This window comes from Mandrillus leucophaeus, unplaced genomic scaffold (assembly GCF_000951045.1).
Source record: "Mandrillus leucophaeus isolate KB7577 unplaced genomic scaffold, Mleu.le_1.0 Scaffold383, whole genome shotgun sequence".
Lineage (NCBI taxonomy): Eukaryota > Metazoa > Chordata > Mammalia > Primates > Cercopithecidae > Mandrillus > Mandrillus leucophaeus.
Window position 1 is genome coordinate 1,587,749 of NW_012104065.1, and position 20,645 is coordinate 1,608,393.

The 20,645-nt window shown below is 36.7% G+C and overlaps 1 protein-coding gene and 1 long non-coding RNA gene across 3 annotated transcripts in view; one reads left to right on the forward strand and one right to left on the reverse strand.

Annotated features, from left to right (window-relative positions):
* RERG (RAS-like, estrogen-regulated, growth inhibitor) overlaps positions 1-20,645 on the reverse strand; it is a 113,030-nt gene that overhangs the window by 34,126 nt on the left and 58,259 nt on the right. The gene's annotated exons all lie outside the window — the stretch shown is intronic.
* LOC105547285 lies at positions 12,375-15,736 on the forward strand. The gene is made up of 3 exons (XR_001007206.1): positions 12,375-12,522; positions 14,687-14,788; positions 15,649-15,736. It is a non-coding gene; the product is annotated as an uncharacterized LOC105547285 (long non-coding RNA).

Below are 20,645 nucleotides of genomic sequence, written 5' to 3' on the forward strand. Positions count from 1 at the left end.
TGTCAATCAAGTCAAGTTGACTGATAGTGATTTTCAGGTCAACTATATCCTTCCTGATTTTTTCCTGCCTCCTTGGTCTTTCAGTTACTGAAAGCAAGGTGATGTATTCTCCAATCATAATAGTGGGTTTGTCTATTTCTCCTTGCAGTTTGCCTCAGATATTTTGATGCTCTGCTGTTAAGTGCATGTTAAGAACGGTATGCCTTCTTGGAGAATGAACTCTTTTATCATTATGTAATGACCCTCTGTTTTAATCTATTCAAGCTGCCACAGCAAAATACTACAAACTGGGTGGTTTGTGAACAACAAACATTTATTTCCAACAGCTCTGAAGGCTGAGAAGTCTAAGATCAAGGCAACAGCAGATCAGCTCTCTGGTGAAGGCCTATTTTTTGTTTTGCAGCCTTCTCGCTGTGCCCTCACATGTTGGGAGGGATTAGCTAGCTTCTGAGGTCTATTTTATAAGGGCGCTAATCCCAATCATGAGGGAAAAGCCTGATCACCTCCCAAAGGCCTTATCTTCTAATACTATCATCTTGGGAGTTAGAATTTAAACATATAAATTTAGTCAGGGGACACAAACTATGAGACTATAATATCCTCTTTATCCCTGATAATTTTCCTGTTCCAAATTCTGCTTGTCTGAAATCAATTCAACTAGTACATCTTTCTTTTGATTCATGTTAGCATGGTATATCTTTCTCAATCCCTTTAGTTTTAACCTGTGTCTTTAGATTTAAAGTGTGGTGTTTGTTTGTTGTAGACAACATTTTTTTAATTCACCCTGACAATCTCTTTTAATTAGTGTGTGGAGACCATTTACCTTGGAAGTAATTATTTTCATAGCTGAATTAATATCTACCACGTTTCTGTTTTCTATTTGTTCAATTACTCATTGTTTCTTCTTTTTCTTCTTCTCCTTATTCTGACTTCTATAGTTTCAATTAAGCATTGCATATAAATCCATTTTTGGACATCTCTTAGCATATCGATTATACTTTTAAAAAATTTAGTTTGTCCTAGAGTTTGTAATATACATTTACAACTATCTAAGTCTACTTTCAAGTATACTTAGTATATACAGTTACTTTATAACAGACTGTTCCCAACTCTTCTCTCTCATCTCTTACATTACTGCCTTTCATCTTCCTTACCATATGCTATAATCACCCAATACATCGTTCCTATTATCATTTGAATAACAGTTATTATTAAATCATTTTAAAAATAAGAAACACAAAAGATTTTGTTTTACCTTATTTATTCTTTCTCTATTGTTTTTCCCTTTTTAATGTAAATCTGAGTTTCTGACCTATGTAATGTTTTTTCTCCGTGAAGAATTTTTTTAACATTTCTTGTAGGGCAGCTCTGCTACCGATGAATTGTCAGTTTTTGTTTGCCTGAGAAAAATCTTCATTTCGCCTTTACTTTTAAAGGATAATTTCACTGGATACATAATTCTAGGTATTTTTTTTTTCTTTCAGAACTTAACATATTTCCACTGTCTTCTTGCTTGGGTTCTGATGAGTCCACTATATAATTCTTATACTTGCTTCTCTATAGGAAAGATCTTCCCCCAACACAAACTTCTTTCAACATGTTTTTAGTCTTTGATTTTTTTTTTTTTTGGAGTTTTATATGATTTTCCTATGTGTATGTGTAGCTGTTTTGGTATTTACTTGTTGCTATCTGAGCTTTTGGATGTGTGATTTGGTAGTTGTCATTAGTTTTGGAATATTCTAAGTTATTATTTCAAATATTTATTTTGCTCCTTTCTCTTTCTTCTTTTTACGGTATTCTAACTATGTGTACATCTTTTGACACTATCCTACAGTTCTTAGATACCCAGTGTGGGGAGTGTTCATTTTTATATTTTTCATTCTTTTTTCCCTTCGCATTTTATTTTGGGAAGTTTCTATTACGTATTTTATTTTTTTTTTTTCTATTTTGAGATGGATTCTTGCTCTGTTGCCCAGGCTGCAGTGCAGTGGAGCAATCTCGGCTCACTGCAACCTCCACCTCCCGAGTTCAAGCTATTCTCCTGCCTCAGCCTCCTGAGTAGCTGGGACTACAGGTGCCCACCACCATGCCCGGCTAACTTTTGTATTTTTAGTAGAGATGTGGTTTTACCTATTGGCATACCTTAAAGCTCACTGATTCCTTCCTCAGCTGTGTCCAAGCTACTGATGAATCCATGAAACACATTATTCCTTTCTGTTAGTTTTGTTGATTTCTTATTTCTAGCATAATATCCTTTTGATTTTTTTTAAAGTTTCTATCTTTCGCTTATATTACCCATCTGTTCTTGAATGTTGCTTATTTTTAATATTAGAGAACATTTCACAGTCCCATCAGTTTCTGTTCAAGTGAACCGATCTTGGCTGTGATTTTCCGTATTTGTCTGTCTTTTTCCAGATTTCCAGGTACGATGGATTCCCTGGGAATTTTAGTATTCTGACTGGTCCAAGAAAAGCGATTGTTATTCAGCTTGTTTAGCTTTTTCTTTTTGTAAGAATGGAAGTGATGACTTACAAGCTCGTTGCATTTCGAGGCTGAAATTAGAAGTCTGTTCCAACTTACTGTTCTAGTAAGGTTCTAGAACTCCCTTATTCAGCTATTATTCTTGTCTCTTCAATATTTTTTCACATTTATTTGGGCTCAGCCATGTGTTATATATATTTCAGCATTTTTAAAGTGTGCAATACAAAGAGGAATTTATCTTACCCTCATTGACACTGTAGGTCTAGAAATAGAACTCAATTGACAAACATTTAACATTTTTCTATTAGTTTTATTTGGTTTGTTTCTAACTTTTTCAAGTTATTCATATTTGCTTAACTTTAAAGAATGTGCAAGAACACATATCTGATTAATACATTTATAGTTAATCACAAAATATAGATTATTCTCCATTAATAAATGTGTTAAAAATTATTTCACAGACTCAAATATTTACGTATATTATCTTTTAGCCTTAATAATCCAAGAGTCATTACCTTATTCAAATTAGAAGATTCCCCTTCAGATTCACTTTGCCAATCCTATGTTGTTTTCAACACAAATGCCACAGGAATATTCTCTTGCTAGCAACTCTAAGAGTAAATTTCTTAGTAAATTGTCAGACAAAACCAAAATCTAACAGCTATACAAACATGGACACAGACCAATGTTTCCATGTAGCACACTGGAGTATTCTATAAGAAAATTTCACTTTGTACCTCATCTATTTTGTTCTCTTTGTTTGGAAATAAACTAATTTTAAAAGCTCATCAAAGCATTGATATGCTTATTTATTATACACATGATCCTAATATAGCTATATGGTTGATATGGCTCATGCACTGTAACTTAAGCATCGATTTTGGATTGTTTGGTGGCGATTTATCAGTTGGCCTCTTCTTTATTTTGCTTTTGTTTTTTCTAGCATTTCTCTGGAAAATAATAATACTTTGGGTCTCAAGAAAGAGAAGAGAGAGAGGGGGTAGGAAAGAAGAAATAAAAATGTAACACTAGTCTCCCTCATAAGATATTTTAGGTAGTTAAACCACCTAAAAAAACCCCTGAAGTTTCTGTATACTCACTTTCTGACACTATCATCATCTGTTATATTCTCATTTTGAAATAACTGGCACAAGTCTTGATACATATACTGGCAAAAGCACACAACTTAGTTAGCTTTCTTCTAGCTGTTCCAAACCCATTTCTTCACAGTGTGAGGTAGAAAAGCAAATTGCACCACAGGGAGGAGTACATTTGGAGACAAAAAGAATAAAAGTGACTTCCCAGAACCCTTCTTTCAAGTCCAAAGGATTTGGTTTAGTGATCTTTCGTACATGCTGTCTGAAGCTCTGCTGGAGGATGGGGGCTGGTGTGTATGTTAATGTAATAGGTTAGTGTTAGTAAGTATTACCAAACACATCTATCCTGTACAGGTGCCAGGCTTTTGCTTAAGAACACTAAAAGAAAATTCTACAGTAATTAATGAGATTTTCCCTAGAAAACCTCAGAACAAAGACAAAAACTGTGGATAATATAAAGTAAAAACATAAATGTATATACACCCATATATGTATATATTATATATACACACGTATAATATATATACACATATGTAATAATACATATATGTTATTTATTATATATTATATTTTATTATATATTTATTATACATATTATTTTCTGTGAGTTTTAGAGTTCAAGACAACTGCTCATAGATTTAAGCCATTGTATTCATTCATGAAACAAATATTTACTAATACCCTACTCTGTGCATGGCAATGAGCTGGTTGCTGAGTAACTGTACTGGCCCCAAGTTCGTTCATTTTATTCAATATTGATTGAGCGGCTACAATGTGGCAGGCTCCTGTAGGTCCTAGACATGTAAACAGATGAAATCCCTTCCCTCAAGCTTCATGGTCCTTAGATTTTAGTACAGGAAAACAGATACTAAAACAAAAACCAAATAAATAAATAAATAGTATGTTATATGGTGGTAAGTGCTATGAAGAAAAGTAAAGCAGGGAGAAGAAAGAGGAGTTGGAGGGGTTCGACTGGTCTATTATTTTAAGGAGGGTGATCAAGGAAGGCTTCACTAACAAGATGTCATCTAGACCCAAAGCAAATGATGAAGTGAGCCATCCAGTATCTGGTGATAGAATGTTCCAGGCAGAAGGAAGGACAAGTGTAGAGGTTCTGAGGCAGACATGCACTTGGCCTGTTTAAGGAACAGGAGGCTGCCAGTGTGGCTGGAATAGAGAGCACAAAGCAGGGCAAGTGGAAGAAGAAGAGGTAAGTGGGGAGGTTAAGAAGGGTGTGGAGTATGACAGGAAAAGAGGAGTGAAGGATGACTCCAAGGTTTGTGGGCCAAGAAATTGGAAGGATGAAGTTCCATTTCCTGAAATAAAGAAAGACTACAGGAAAAGCAGGTTGGAGAGTAGGGATCAAAAGCCAGTTTTGTGCCAGATAACTTGGTAATATCTTTTAAACATGCAATGGAGATGCTAAGTGACCATGGAGTGCAAGAGTCTGGAGTTGAGGGCAGAAATTCAGGAAAGAGGTACAAATTTGCAAATTTGTCAGTATGAAGGTGGTATTTAAAGCCACAAGATTGAATGAGGTCACTTGAAGACAGCATAGATGTAGGAGTACCCTGAACTCTGAGGCACTTTAAACAGTTGGGCTGATGAGGTAAAAACGAGGGAAGGAGATTGGAAAGGGGAAGTGGGAGGAAAACCAGGAAAGTTTAGAATCCCAGAAATTATGCAAAGAAGGTTTTTCGTCGAAAAAGGGATTGATCACTTGTTTCAAATTTTGCAAATAAATACGATGAGAACTGGGAACTGGATTTGGTAGTGTGAAATTGTTGGCCGAGTGGTGTGGATGGCAGCGTGGATGGAGTGGGCTTAACAGAATAGGGAGGGGTGGCAATGCAGAGAGTCAATCTAGGCTTTCAAGCTATTATCAAATGATTCTGAATCACATACAATTCATGGAGACAGGCCCATTATAAACATTTATCCGTCATCATTTGGTCTGAAGATAACATTGTGAATCACACAAATCTAATGATATATCCAGCTACTATTTAGTAGTGTACCCAATATGGTTTAAATGCACAACGCTGTGAGAAACAGAACTAGAACAAAATGACAGAAAGTTGTAAAGTGAGTGGGAGCAATAATGTGGTGAAGCATTTACTTAAGTGTTTTTTAACAGAAAAATGTCCTTTTCTTTTTTCCATTCCTTCTCTTTCTGTTAGATCTTGATCTCCACTCCCCACAGGGAAGGTAAACCAGAGCACAGATGCAAATAGAAACCACACATAGCCATTCCTACATTTTAACAGACAAATGTCTTGGCATTAACAATTAGAGTCTAACAGGAACCCTCTGCTCCCCTAGTTCCCAAACAACCCCTTTCTCAGAGGCCTGAGATAAACACCCTTTCTGGACTAAGAAGAGAGGAGAGTTAGAAAAGCAAGGGAGAGAAATTTTGATGTGGATTTATACCCCCTTCCTCTTAGGCTGAGCCAGTGACCCGAGACTAAAGAAGAAAGAGACAGAGCAATTCCTGGTTAACTCTGAGGGAGTTCGAACAAGGGGAACCTCTCCTTCACAGCCTGTCAGGGCCATGAGAGATCTCACCAAATCCCCTTTGATAAGGAGGAACAAGGACCACTCACGGGATGGCCAGGTAGATGGATCTCAAACAGGGTCGCAGAGCCACTCTGCAAATGGGGCCCGAGGTGTGTCCGATGCTAGCTCCCTGGCTCTGAGAGTGCCGCAGGTGTGCCGTCAGAGTCACCGGACCTGTTCACGTGCTGCAATCTGACAAGGGGATTTCAAAAGCAGGTGTGCTCAGGTGCTTCAGTGGATGGCAGCACAGAGGAGCAGCTGCACCTGACCAAATGATGAAGGCCTTCCAGCGCTGGGCGTAAGCCCTTGTATCTTACAGATTTCACACCAGGGAGTAAAGAAGCAACAGCAGAACCCCATGGTGGCTGAATTGGCCATAAACCCACTAAGAGAAATCTGAAGTTTTAGGCTGAATTCACATAAAATGGACTATTTCAAGTTTCATGTCAGAACACAGAATAAAAGTTAAGATAGAAATTAGCTCGTTTTAAGAAAAAATAAAGTTACAGTTGCTTTCCATGCCTACAGTGGTTGATTGAGAAATTTGCACCAGACACATGAACCCATAGTTGCATAGATAATGTGTTTACAAGCCCTTTGGGAGAAATCTGTGGTACAAGGAAAAACAAAACACTATGCTTGGAAAGATAAAACTAGATTTCTCCTAGCTCTGTTACTCTCTTTAGAATCTCAAGAAAAGTAGTAATGCTTTTTGAGTCTTAACACTTATTGATAAAATGAAATGCCTCTCAAGACTTGTGATTATCAAATGCCGTAATGCCATAATACACAAAAGTGTTAAATAAACTTTAAGTGTTTCAAAATAAAAAATGAAGGAACTGAAACCAACTGCTACAATATGCCAGGCTCCTTATCTTATGGTAAACATGATATATATTTTACATTTAATGTAATAATTTATAGTAATACTGTATTATGTTATTTTATATTATATTCCTGGCTGGCCTGGGATAGCCATATTTTACAGCTATCATTCCAGCATAATTTTTAATAATGCCCTTTTCACTCTCACAACTTCTGATTTGCATGATAAATTACATAGTCACTCTATACATTCTTTCCATACAATATCCTTGCAAAGTAAGGTCCGTATTTTATTCCCTTTTCACAGATGAGGCAACTGAAGTTTACATGGCTTGAGTAGCTAACCTGTGCTCTCACAGCTAGTCATGCTGCCCTGTTGGAAATCAAATCTGGGACTATCAACTTGAGAGGTCAGGCTATTCAATTTAGTGTACCATTATGTAAGGTGCAACATGACTCTTTCCATTTGCGTTAGAACCATAGGCATGTAAAGTGAATCACTCTCTCCCAGGCACAGAACATGGGACCCATCTAAACTGACAGCTGCAAGTCAAGAGCAGAATGAAGGCTAGGCTTTGAATTCCCCAGCAAGCAGCTTCCCAAGTCCTATTTACTTTCAGCGATTTGGCCTTTGCGTTGGATTGGAGAGCAGTACAAACATATGCAGATTAGCCTTAAGTAAATCAACTTGGAAATATTACATTAACAACCCCTCTCTTTGGTTTCATTTTTATTTAGGTTTTATTCAAATATTCTTAAAAGAAAAGCCTACATCTCCTTCAAACATGCCTTCTTTTTGACATTCTAAAGCTTTTAATTGTGTCCAGCTTCTAAATCTAATTTGGTGAAGCCAAAAAAAAAAAAAAATTAAGGCTATGTTTATTTCAGTTAAGCCTGGAGTAAAGGTTCATGCCAGATCTCATTTTAACAAAATGAATTCACCATCCCCTAGTAAACATTGGATGAAACTTATAATTACACTGGTGACAAGAAAGAATCCCTGGCCTTGGTTTGCAGAATTATATGACCTTACATTAATATTAGAAATCTAAATGATTAAAATCTAGATTTGCAAATGGACATCATTTCTATTGTAAAATTTGCTTTCAGCAAAAAAAAGCATTTTGTAACAGTGTTTCACTAAAACTGTCTTTACAAGCCAAACGAGATGGGTATTTATTTGGGGGAACAATTTTTAGTTAATTCAGTACAAAACAATCTGAATAAAGATGGAGAAAAAGTGGAATCACTTCCTAACTGTAGTTCTACATGTGTATATTTATTTTCAAGAATAGTGAGGGCAGGGACATTGAAACTTTGTTTTAAAATACAGGTACATATAGAACATGTATCTGAAGTTATGCCCACTAATCTAGAACACCTGTTTCAAAACGTGATGACTTGTTTAGGAACATCCAAAAGCAAACACACTATTACCCCAGAATGTTCAACTAAGGATCAGAGCCGAACAAACTAAGAGGTAAATTGTAAGAAATTCATGTATTTAGATATTGAACCAAAAAGAGAGAGACCATGGAATTGTTTTCTACTTGGGAAAATGTATGTTCATTTAAAATGGAAAGGAATCCTTCTACGATTTCTATACCATCAAAAATAAGTCTCAGGAATTGGACAGCACATCTATGAGTCTCACTGGATAATATTATTAACCTGTGTACATGAAACACGTAAAACATACATCAGATTCTCCCAGAATAACATGGAAGAGTGTCCAAATCTGGGATCTCCACTTACAGAGTGGGTAGACACAAGAAAACACTGCAGAAGTTGAAATGATGTTCCTGTGCAGACCTAGATTTTAATCATTTTGATTTATACTATTTGTGTAAAGTCATATTCTGCAAACCAAAGCCAGGGAGCCTTTCTGATCAGTATGATTACATCCTTCTAGCCCAGGGAGTGAGTGGAATATATTAGATAATGTGAACTGAGAGAATAAAACCAGAGAGAGATGTTTTCCAAAAGACGAGGCTATCTATAGGTGGATTCAAAACAAAACAAATTACAAGTGAACTGTAGGTAATAAAGTCAGAAGACACCCAGGAGGCTAGGCAGACTGGCCATTATGGGGACTTCCGGGATTTTCAAAAGGAAGACTGGAAATGTTAATTGGAATAAAACAAGAAGGTGTGAATAAAGAAGGTAGAAATGGGGCGGGGATGAGGGTGGGAAATGATCTAGAAAACAAACAGCAAATGAAGGACCATGCCAGTGCTGGTCACCTACAGTGAGCTTCCTGTTTCTGGAAGAACATGGAGCTGAGTGTTGCAAGAATCAAACCTAAGACACTGGGAATATATTTCTGTCCATGTAAACATAGGAAACCTTGTAAGGAATAATCTAAGTGTATTCATTATTAAGGAATACAAGTTGTGTGCAGTGACTTGTTAAATAAGCCACTGATGCCAAGCAAGTGCAGAGACATTGAGGAGTCATGAAGTGGATAAGTAAAAGTGACTTTTATTACAACCACTAATTGCCCAGGAATTTAGAGATTTTTAAATACTCGTATATTGCAGCATCATTATTAACATGTCTATTTAGCACTGAAATTTTGGTCTGTACATGAACATCAATCATTTGGGCAACAGTTTCATTAAATTCGTTTGTAGTCCTTTAACTCTTAATGTTCAATATCCAATAGTGACTGAGAAAAACAGGGCTGTGTTTATTTGCTTATTTATTCTTTCTGAAAAATCAAGAACATTTTCATTTTTTTTTATCACTTCATCTCAGGCTTTCCTTATATAGACTGGATTCTGATACTTAATTCTTAACATATTTTAAAATATTAATAGTAAAATGTATCTTTATATTTAAAGCCAAAAAAATGTATCCACACCTACTATGAACAAAGAAAACACCAGTGCTAGGCACTGGTGGGAGGGGAGGTGGATGACACATGAAAGCACAAGACAGAATTAGCACTCAAGGGCTTTGCAGTTCTGATGAGGAGAAAGATATTCACTAATAACACTAGCTCATGGCAGAATGTGACCTGTGTTGCATACTGGAGGGGCAGAGTGCTACTTCTATAGAAGAGGGTGGAGACTTTAATGAAAGGAATTCTACTTCCAGTAATTTCTCCCAAAAGATCTACTGGACAAATGCAGAAAGTTACATGCACCTAGGTGATTCCTAGGTTAATATTTAGCCTATTTGTACTAAATAGCCAACAGCTTGATTATGCCAACATGCCAATTCACACGGACACTGGATTTAGAAATGATAGAAAACAAAATACTTTCAAGAAAAGTTGTTTCTGTTCATAAATGGTGTCTAGGACCAGCCTACAGACCTCCACCATCCTCATTTCGTGCCTATGACAGACATTACTAATTGATCATGGCATACTTTCCTTTGTGCTCTACGGCCTTAGAATCCTTCCTTCCTGAGAGTTACAACTTACTGAGATAAATGCATTTGTATATCCAGGGTATAGACAGTGATTCTCCTACTATGCAGCTTTGCTCTGTGAAACCCCCTGAAGGCTACTGGGGGAAAGAAGAGGTAGGGAGAGTAGATAGAAGGCCAAGATTGCTCACTTTTGGAACACACCTATGATATTAGAAGGGAGCTTAGTAGTCACTTTTGGATGCAGGCACAAGGAGATTTTTTGGGATCTGGTAAAGATGCGGTGATGGTATCTCAGGCGTTTTTCATTTGGGAATATTTACACAGGTTTAAACTTAGGATCTATGCATTTTTATATATTAAGTATATTTTATCCTTCAATACAAATTAAACAAACGAGCAAAATAATAGCTAACCTATCAGAGCCAAAACAAGATGGAGAGCTCAAACTTTACAGACCATCAAATGTAGGCTCATATCTAGGCTCAACATTGTAACTTGCCATGTGATTTGGGCAAGTCATTGGAGCTCTCTGTTTCATTTTTATTACCTGAAACAGGGATAAAGAATATCTAACTCATAGGATTGTTATGAGGAGTAAATGGCGTAATAATGAACTTAGTATCATGACTAATATATCATAATATGTTAATAACAATAACTAACATTTATAGAGTCCTTCCCGTGTTCCCAGCTCTGTTCTAGGGACTTAATTTTCTCCAAAAAACCTTGTGGGGCAGGGCGTTTATTTTACAATAAAGGAAACTGAAGCAGAGACTTTAATTACTCATCCAAGATCTCTCACCTACTAGGTGGAAAAGCCAGAATTGAAATTCAAACAGGCTGCATATTAATCACTGCATTCTCATGTGTAATAAGGACCTGTTAAACAGCAGTTATTACTATTACAAGAATAAATCTTGGCAGAGATGTGGGAGGTTATAGGGAAGAATTGAGTGTGGGCTGAACTTTTGTTCTCCAGGAGGCAAAGGGCAACTCTAGGTTTAGGCTTTGAAATTCTGTGCCGAATAAATGGCTGCTATTATTATTATGCAATCTCCATACCGAATTTGAGACAGAAAATGAAAGTACATAATACATGCAATATTGTTATTGTACTTTATAAATAGAGAAAACAGCTTGTGGAAGGTTAATGCCATGCTCCCCTTTGGTCCACTAGAGCCTGCTTCTAAAAGCTACCCCAGGGAAGCATTCTACCTCCGTAGGCTACGTCCACAATCAATCTTGATTTTGTTGTGACTATGGGTGATTTTTTCCTCTGTATTTTCTACATTTTCTATAATGAACACATTAATTTTATAGTGGAAAACTGACTTTGAAAATAAAACAAAGCAAAACAAAAACCAATCTCGGTGAGGCAATAAGAACCACATGTCTTCTAAATGGAAAACATGCTTATTTCTCCTTTGTTTCATGGAAGCCGCTTGCCAGATACACAGTCTGCAGCTTTGAACCATTTACATAAACACACCCAAGCCAAGCGTTTCCACGCAACAGCCAAATTGCACCCATATTAGCAATGTAATGACTTTGAAAGTAATCAATGGTAGAAACTGATATTCACTTTGCTAGAATTCACCTTAGATATTCCTTACAAACCACAATCCAGTGGCATTTGTTGTAGATGGTAGATGTAGATATTCAAGAAACTTTGAAAGAAAACACTATTCATCCTGAGATGGAGGGAAAAATGCTAAGTGGTGACAAAAGGCAGAAATCTTTCAGGTGAAATGTAATGTCCAGGAACTGAGTGGTAGTGGATCATTGTAAATCATCCACCAGAGGGCACTGCCAGAATATACAAAGTTTTCTTGGGAAACCTTGGACACCCCCTAACTCTTAGCAAAGAGAGCTAATATGGTTAGCTTAACAGAATTCCACTTTTATTATGCTTCCTTTGCCTTTGTAAATCAGGTCAGTCTTCTCCTCCTGATGAAGGAATTCATGAACTGCAGGCTACCTTTAGTGTTATGACTCTTTTAAAATTGCTGCAACCATCTGATTGTAAAAATATTTTACAAGAAATGCTGTGTTCCATGTGCGAAGTACTGAAGTTGTTACCATGATGACAAGACCGCCTTCTTGCCTACAGTTCGGAGATTAATAAAGGGCTTCTGAGATAACCACAAGGCACGTGAAATAACTCGGGAACTATAAACTGCAGAAGGTAGATGCTGTTTCGTTTTGCACTGTTAAGTACCATTGCTGTTCACTGAAGGGAATATTGCCCACAGATGTTTTGGAAAGCCATCTGAGGAAGGCGCAGAAGGTTGTACAAATAGAATAGGCAGAAAGGAAAGCAGAACACAGCATTAGCAAAGTCATAGGAGTCAAAATTTCATTGCTAAGGGAAACTAGTGCCTTTCGTTTCATATTTCTGGCTGTCCTACTGACTTGGAATGCTTCAAATGCACCAATTCACCTGCCTTAGATATCGACTGATACTTCAGTCCCATCTGCTGTAATAGGTGGGCTTTTCATATTTTCTGAAGCTATTATCCATAGTGTTTCCCCTCCAATTTCAAAAGCCTAGAGAGAAACAAAGTGGAAAAACTCTTGTTTTGGACAGAGAAGGCTCTGAAGCAAGCCACCTCCTAGAGATGGAGAGCCTCATTTTGTCCTGCCTGAGCCAAGATACGAAACAGTAGAAGTTTCCTGCAAGAACACAAACACATCAGGTTTTCATGTAGCAGTGCCCTAAGAAGGAAACTGGACAAGGATGACTCGAATTGAGGAAACCAGTCCAGCTGGAGCACCTCCCTGTGGTTTCCCATGGACTAGGAATAGAAATTTGCTCTGAAGAAATATATTTTTAAAAGTTAGCCTTCACATAGTATTTGAAGTTTCATAGAACTTTTTTGGATTGGAACCAGATCTAGCTTGCATGTTCTGAGGTATTAAAGCCTAATATTATATTACTCATTGAAAAAAAAAAAAATACTTCCCCAAAAAAAATTTCCTCAAAAAAAAAAACAACTTTTAACTAAAATAAAATCCCCAACGTTTCTGATGTTATGCTACTTAGGAAAATGCCATTTTCTTGTTAAATTAATATGTGCAGACAAGTATTTACTTACCACACAGGAACATGACCCCCTTATAAGTCATCACTCCTAATATTTATGGTCTAAGAATGAGGTAGTTTGGGTGAGTCACATATTTAGACTTAGCAGAGAGATTAAGAAAAAAATTAGGACCACAATTTCCCTTAAGTAATGGAAAAAATGTGACTTGTAACACATTTGTTTTCTGTGTCAGTGTTTTTCCAGCCTTTCCATAAAGTCTTAAGGTCATCCAAGGTTTCTGTAGGTTTTCCTAAAAGAAAGAATGGGGGAGTTGTGATGGGTGCTTGATTTTAAATGTGATAACAATTATCTGCGACTTTTAGAGAACGCAACTAACCATTGTGAAGGTTACTGTTCCAGATAGTGAAAAATATGAACCACCAGTATAGGCTTTGAATGTTTGAAATGGATGATCTTAAATTTCTCAAATAACACGGCCCCAGACATGCACTTTGCTCACAAAAGAGATCTTTTACCCCGATCTTTAGACATTTGCTTAAAGTGGGAGAGTCTAGTATTTATAAATAGAAGGAAAACAGTAAGATTCAGAAAAATACCATTGAGGTTCATAAGGAAATAGAAAACCACAGTTCCTGGAAAATCCAGGAATAATTGAATAACTTTTATAATATACAGAAAAAGAATATTCACGGTGCATTGCTTTTGGCAGCCTATCATCTAAATATGGCACCTAGAATAAATGCATTGACTGAAGGGAAATTATATGATTTGCATCAACCTTACCAATGGCTAAATCATCCTCTCTGGTGATTTTTCAAGATAGATAGTGTTATGGGTTGAATTGTGTCTCCTCAAAGGACACTGAAATCCTAATCTTAGTACCTGTGAACGTGACCTTATTTAAAAAGAAGATCTTTGTTGATGATCAAGCTAAGATGATTTCATTGGGGTAAGTCCTAAGTAATTAAATATGACTATGTTCTTATGAAATGGGGAAATTTGGACACAGAGACAGACACACACACAGAGATGATATGGAAACATAAGGAGAACACCATCTGCAAGCCAAGGATGGCCTGAGGTTACCAGAACCTAGGAGAGAGGCAGGGAACAGATTCTCCCTTACAGACTTTGGAAGGAACCAATCCTTCTGACACCTTGATTTTGGAGTTCTAGCTTCCAGAACCATCAGGCAGTAAATTTCTGTTGTTTAAGCCCCCGAGCTTGTGGTACTTTGTTAAGGCAGTGCTAGCAAACTAGTACAGTTATATATTCTGAATTCTTGTCTTTCGGCTTGCCATTTAGCCCCCGAGTCTCCCTGGCAATCAATAGAGCACAGAAGCTTTGTTCAGATTGCCCAACCACCCGGTTCGGTTCTGGACAACCTCATACTACTGTCCACATAAGGCAAGTTCCTTTTAAAGTTTGCCAGACCAAAGCAATTAAGAGGGCAAATCTGGTGGAAAAACTCACATATGGCATTATGAAGCCAAATATAAATTCTACTTTGATTATTGTTCCTTATGAAGGAGAGCAGTGTCTCCAATCATCAGAAAAGAATCAGAGATTGATTGTATTTCATTTTCTTTGAGGAATATTTGGCCAAATAGCTAAAGTAACCCGATTAATGAGAAATTTGCAGAATGGGAAAAACACTGCAATTATAAGCAGCAACCATGGACATCCACTGATAGCCAAAGAACATAGCCAGTCTTCTGGTGCGTACATTATGTGGCAGCTCATTGGTCTCCTGCCAAATAGGACAATCAATGTAGGCTGAAATTTGTCTCAATCTCACTCAGCAATCATATTCATAAATACTGCCTCTGTGTCTTATTTAGGTGAGACAGCAACTTAAAGACTATTATGCAAACAGAATTTTGATAACTAGAATTTTTAAAATATATTAAACTTCAAAAGGGTCTTTCCCAATATTTGATGGAGGAGCTTTAGAATAGTTAATTTAAATGAAATTGTAGTATTATACATTTTCATTTTTTAAAATGTTAAGTTGCTAAGTGTGAAGGCTTTAGACACTGACACCTCACATTGATTCTTGCTTTACAAAGAGACTTGGAAAAGAAACCAGTGTATGTATAAAATGATTAATTGGGATAAGAAACTCAGCTAAGAGATATTCAGACTGGAAAGAAAACTAAATAATGAATATAAAACAGACAATTAAAAATCAAGGGAAAAAGCAGGCATAGTGTTGAAGTATATAAAGTAATCTAACACCACCGTGTTTTTTCATCTTCATTTTCCAGTGTCTATACTGCATTGTAACTTTCGGAAAACCATGCACACACCTGGTGCCACCTGGGTAGGTGTGACCAGAACCAGTCTGTTGGAAAATAAAGGATTAAAAAAATGAAATGAGAGAAAATGACACTTAAAAGGACAACTTAAGGTTTCCGCAAAGCAAATACATAACTAAGCTGATCAACCCTCCAGCATAGTCCTTCTGCGCTGTGTTTCCACAGGAAAATGAGGGTGGAGGCAATCACAAAAGTCTTGGCTCTCATCCACCCCTGTGGCCTGCTGACACAGGCCCAGCTCCCCAGAGCACTGGGGTCGCAATGAAGTTATTGCCAGAAGAGCCGCTTTCATTAAAATTGAGTAAGAAGAACAGATAATGTGGTTGGGTAGAAACTAGGACCTGAAAGTGGGTGGGATTGGGGGACTCCTCTCTTCTAATTGGGAAGGCTGGGTAGGGCTGCTTGGTAGTACCTGACAATTCTCTTGTTCTAGCATTTACAGCCTTTCTCTACTCCTGGGGTCACTGCAGGGCCCCCAGGGGACTCTGAAAGCAGCTAGTTGTTAAGCGAGGGTATTCTCCACTAGGGCTACAATGAAGTTTATGTTCTAGAACCGGATCCTAGACTCTTTTTGTGCTGTGAACCATTTGTGCATAGCCTGTGAACTATTTCTCATAATAATACTTTTAAATATATATAAAATATATGTCGTTACAAATAAAATCAACTAGGTTGAAATAGCTCTATAAAAATATTTAGAAATATTGATATACTGTTACAAAAAACATTTTTAAAAATAAATAGGTGATAGTAATTATATTCTTTATTAATATGTTCAGTATAATCTGGTGTTGAGCTTATTATGATTTCACATTAATGATGACTAAAAATAACATTTTGAGATATCGGCAACAACCGATACGAAAGGAAATATCCATCATTTCTATTAGGGACAAAGTCACAGGTATTCCTAACACTGTGATTTGTTTCTACATTTATCATGGAAGGCAGTGCCAAATGCCATTTAAGGGTGCGTGGAAATGAAGATGAAATGTTTTCCTATACAAGTCCACAGACCCCCTGAAATCCACCTGTGGACCCTTTGCTGGATCTGGAGTTCAGGTTAAGAACCTTGCCATAGAGGCTTAGCCATCCTGATACGGAAGTTTACCATAAATACCACATCAGCTTTCATGCAATTGTATGATAATTACCAACTTTTAAAATAGTGTCAATTTAATCTCTATCTCTCTGATGATTCAGAAATCACTTCAAAATTTTCACAAGAAGTAACATTGTGAGTATCAAAACATTTGACCTGTAGACTTGAGGAATGCTTGTTAATGAAATTGCTAGGTTCAGAAAATCTCTAATAGTTGTTAGTATTTTCTTTCTAAACAAGAATGTGCAACAAATTATGCAAGAGCCGAATGGTATTATCATCGCTTTGCGAGTTCTCAGGAGAAAGAAGAAGAGTGATCAATATAATCAATAAAGCAAGGCCGTTTAAGCTTAGTCAGACCCTGAAGTCAGGCACATTTTTGTGCAAATCTCAACCCTACTACTCATGCAAATCTCAACCCTACTACTCACATTTGACAAGTTATTTACTTCTCTAAACCTCTAAACCTGTATCTGAGCTACAAAATAGGGATAAACATAGTGCCTATCTCATAGAGATACTGAGGGGATTAAATGAGATAATACATGATAAAATGCTAACTCAGGCTTTGTTGTTACAGGATCCATTGCCCTTGTTGCAAAATGGGAAAATGGAAACTATCTTCAAGTCTGTCACACATCTCTCAGCCTGTCTTTTCTTTCAGCCTCTTTTCTTGGAGTTGCTCTACATTTTCCACTTTAGTAGATGGCCTCTGTTTTTCATTCTGCATTGTAGGAATGAAACTTGAAGAACAGACAGTTTTTGAAAAGAGACAGACAGTTCCAGAAGACAGGAGAAAACAGAAGAGGCCACTTATTTTGCATATAAGACAGATGCTCAGGGCATACCAGAATAGCTTAGAATTATTTGTAATCAGCAGATATGAGTGTAGGTCTGGTATCATCTTTAAAATGTTTTGTAATGTTGAGAAATATTTTACAATCCATCCACCCCCAGTTTTCCTATGACAAAATGTCAAGAGGGACGTGCAAGAAGCTTGAGAACTAGCAAGTAACTTTTCATATGAATTCCCACTAGTTGGGACTGACTTGAAGGATGTAATTTATGGCCACTCTTGGGAAACGACCTTGAAAATGTAGTGTTAAAGCTTGTCAGTTGCTTCCTGTCCCCTAAAGTGGTAGCGATAACTTACCAGAGTGTCCCATTTTTGCTCCTTTTGGTTCCCACATTATACTTAACAGATACAAACAAATAAAAACAATACAAACATGAAAGATAACCCTAACTTCAAAGCACACAAAGATAACTGATGACTAGGAAATAAGAGCTTTGGCTGCTTATTTGAATAAGCCAGGCTTTTCTTTTCCATCACAGTGAAATGTAAATGACTGCCTTTACTGATGAGAAAATTTTGCTTTTCAACATTTTTTTGTCACTCTTTTGTATATATTTTCAAATGTAGAAAAAAGCTATGAGGAAAGATTACATAACTCTCATATTCTGTTTATCCAGATCCACACACTGTTTATACATTTTTCCCATTTGTTTTATCATTCACTCTCTCTTCTCTCTATACATATATAAACATATATGTATAAATAAATACATATACACACACATATTCACATTTTTCTGCACCACCTGAGAATAAGTTAGAGACATTTTGCCTCCTTACCTTTAAGTGTTTCAATATCTATACCTCATAATAAATATATTTTGCAAGATAACGAAAATACAGTTATCAATATCAGAAAATTTAACATGATGCAATAACATTATCTAATCCACAGTCTATATTTGAATTTCTTCAATTGTCCCAATAATGTCCTTTCCAGTTACTTTCCTCTCCTTGGTCCAGGATCTAATCTAGGACTGAACATAGCATTTGGTTGTTACAACTCTTTACACTCTTTTAAATTGGAACAGCTCCTCAGTTTTTGTTTTGTTTTGTTTTTGGTTTTTTGTTTTTGTTTTTTTTTTTTTTTGAGTTGGAATCTCGCTCTGTCATCCAGGCTGGAACACAGTGTTGTAATCTTGGCTCACTGCAACCTCGACCTCCTGGGCTCATGTGATCTTCCCACCTCAGCTTCCCAAGAAGCTAGGATTACAGGCACACACCACCACACCTGGCTAATTTTTGCATTTTTTTAAGAGATGGGGTCTCACTGTGTTGCCCAGGCTGGGATCAAACTCCTGGGCTCAAGTGATCCACCTACCTCAGCCTCTCAAAGTGCTGGGATTACGAGTGTGAACCACTGTGCCTGGCCTCTCAGTATTTTTTTTTTTAAGGATATTTCAACTTTGCCATTTTTGGAGAGTATAAGGAATTCTGAAGAGTACACAGTTTTTGAAGACAGACAGACTAAAATGTCCCTCAATTGTCTAATACTTCCTCAAAATTAGATTCAGATTAGGTATTTTGGGGCAAAAATGCTAGAGGGATGTGTGTCCTTCTTAGTGCTTCATATCAGGAGGCATATGTTGTTGGTCTATGATCGGTGACATGAACTTTATTTTATTAAGGTGGCATTTTTTTTAGAATTTTCCACTGTAAAGTTATTATTTTTCTATCTGGTAATTAATAAGAAATCTGTGAAAGATATTTTGCAACTGTGTAAATATCCTGATCCTCACCACACATTCACTCATTAGTTTCAGTCTCCACTGGTGTCTCCTACCTGAATCAATTATTTTTATAATTTCCGAATGATAGTTTTCGAACTTGTCATTTCTTCTGCCTTTATTGGTTGATATTCTATTGTAAGAATGAACTTGTCTTTCTCCCCATTGTTTTTTTATACACTTACTGTTTATATCAACAGGGGGGTCCCATGTATTCTTATACCCATGTATTCTTTTTTTTGTTCAATGGATTGTGATCCATTACTGACATTATTTACTTTGTCTCAGTGAGACAAAGTAAAGCCAGTGAGAGCCCCTTCAAGCTGGCTCTTGTGCCCTCTTGACAGGTCCCCACCATTTGTGGTGTAAAACCACAATAGTACTTCATGCTTTTGCCTTATTTTTTTGCCTTACTAGTACAGAAATATATTTTAGTTCTTACATACAGATGATTCTTTTCTTTTACAGAAGGGAGAATTATTATTGATTTAACTATATATTTTAAACTTCATATTTGGCTTATCAGGAATTTTAGTTTTTAAATAAAAGTTATTGATTTGGACACATTTACATTTATTGATACAATTTAAAAAATCTTAATGGAAACAAAACAAACAACAACAAAAAAATTCCAACCAAATTTATCTTCCAAACAATGGAAAAGGGCGAGATTTAATGCATCTTGGCCTAAGACAATTGAGAAAATTTTGATATTCCATTGTCAATATAAGAAGGAAGAGAACTGTAGAGATTATCATACATTTTGGAAAATAGAGGGAAAAAGGAACACAACCATTTAGTATCTATACCAAATTTCTACTTGTATAAAACAGCAAATCTGTTTCATTATAATGGCTAAGTACAGTTCTCCACAGTTGAGCAGTTTTTATTTGTACATGTCTATATGTGTGCATATATATATATGCACACATTTTGGTCATTTTTTGTTTTGAATCCTTCTCTTGATATTGTACTGAAAAGAGTAGTGTTAGATTGTGTATTTCATGGATTCTAAGTACAAAGCACTGTGACCCTCGCTGGGCAGGACGGTAACTATGCGTGGGTACCGGCCACTTCACCAGCTGAAATGAGGCACGCAGGGATTGCAGCAGGGGCAAGGCATCTCAGGTGCAGCTGAAACAGGGCTTTTAAGAAAACTTTTGCTAAGCGTTTTTCAAAACTTTTGTTAAGGGCTCCATCTATAAAGGAAACAAGAAAAAAATCACACAGCAGAAGGTATGCAGAATTTGGAGTGTAGCCT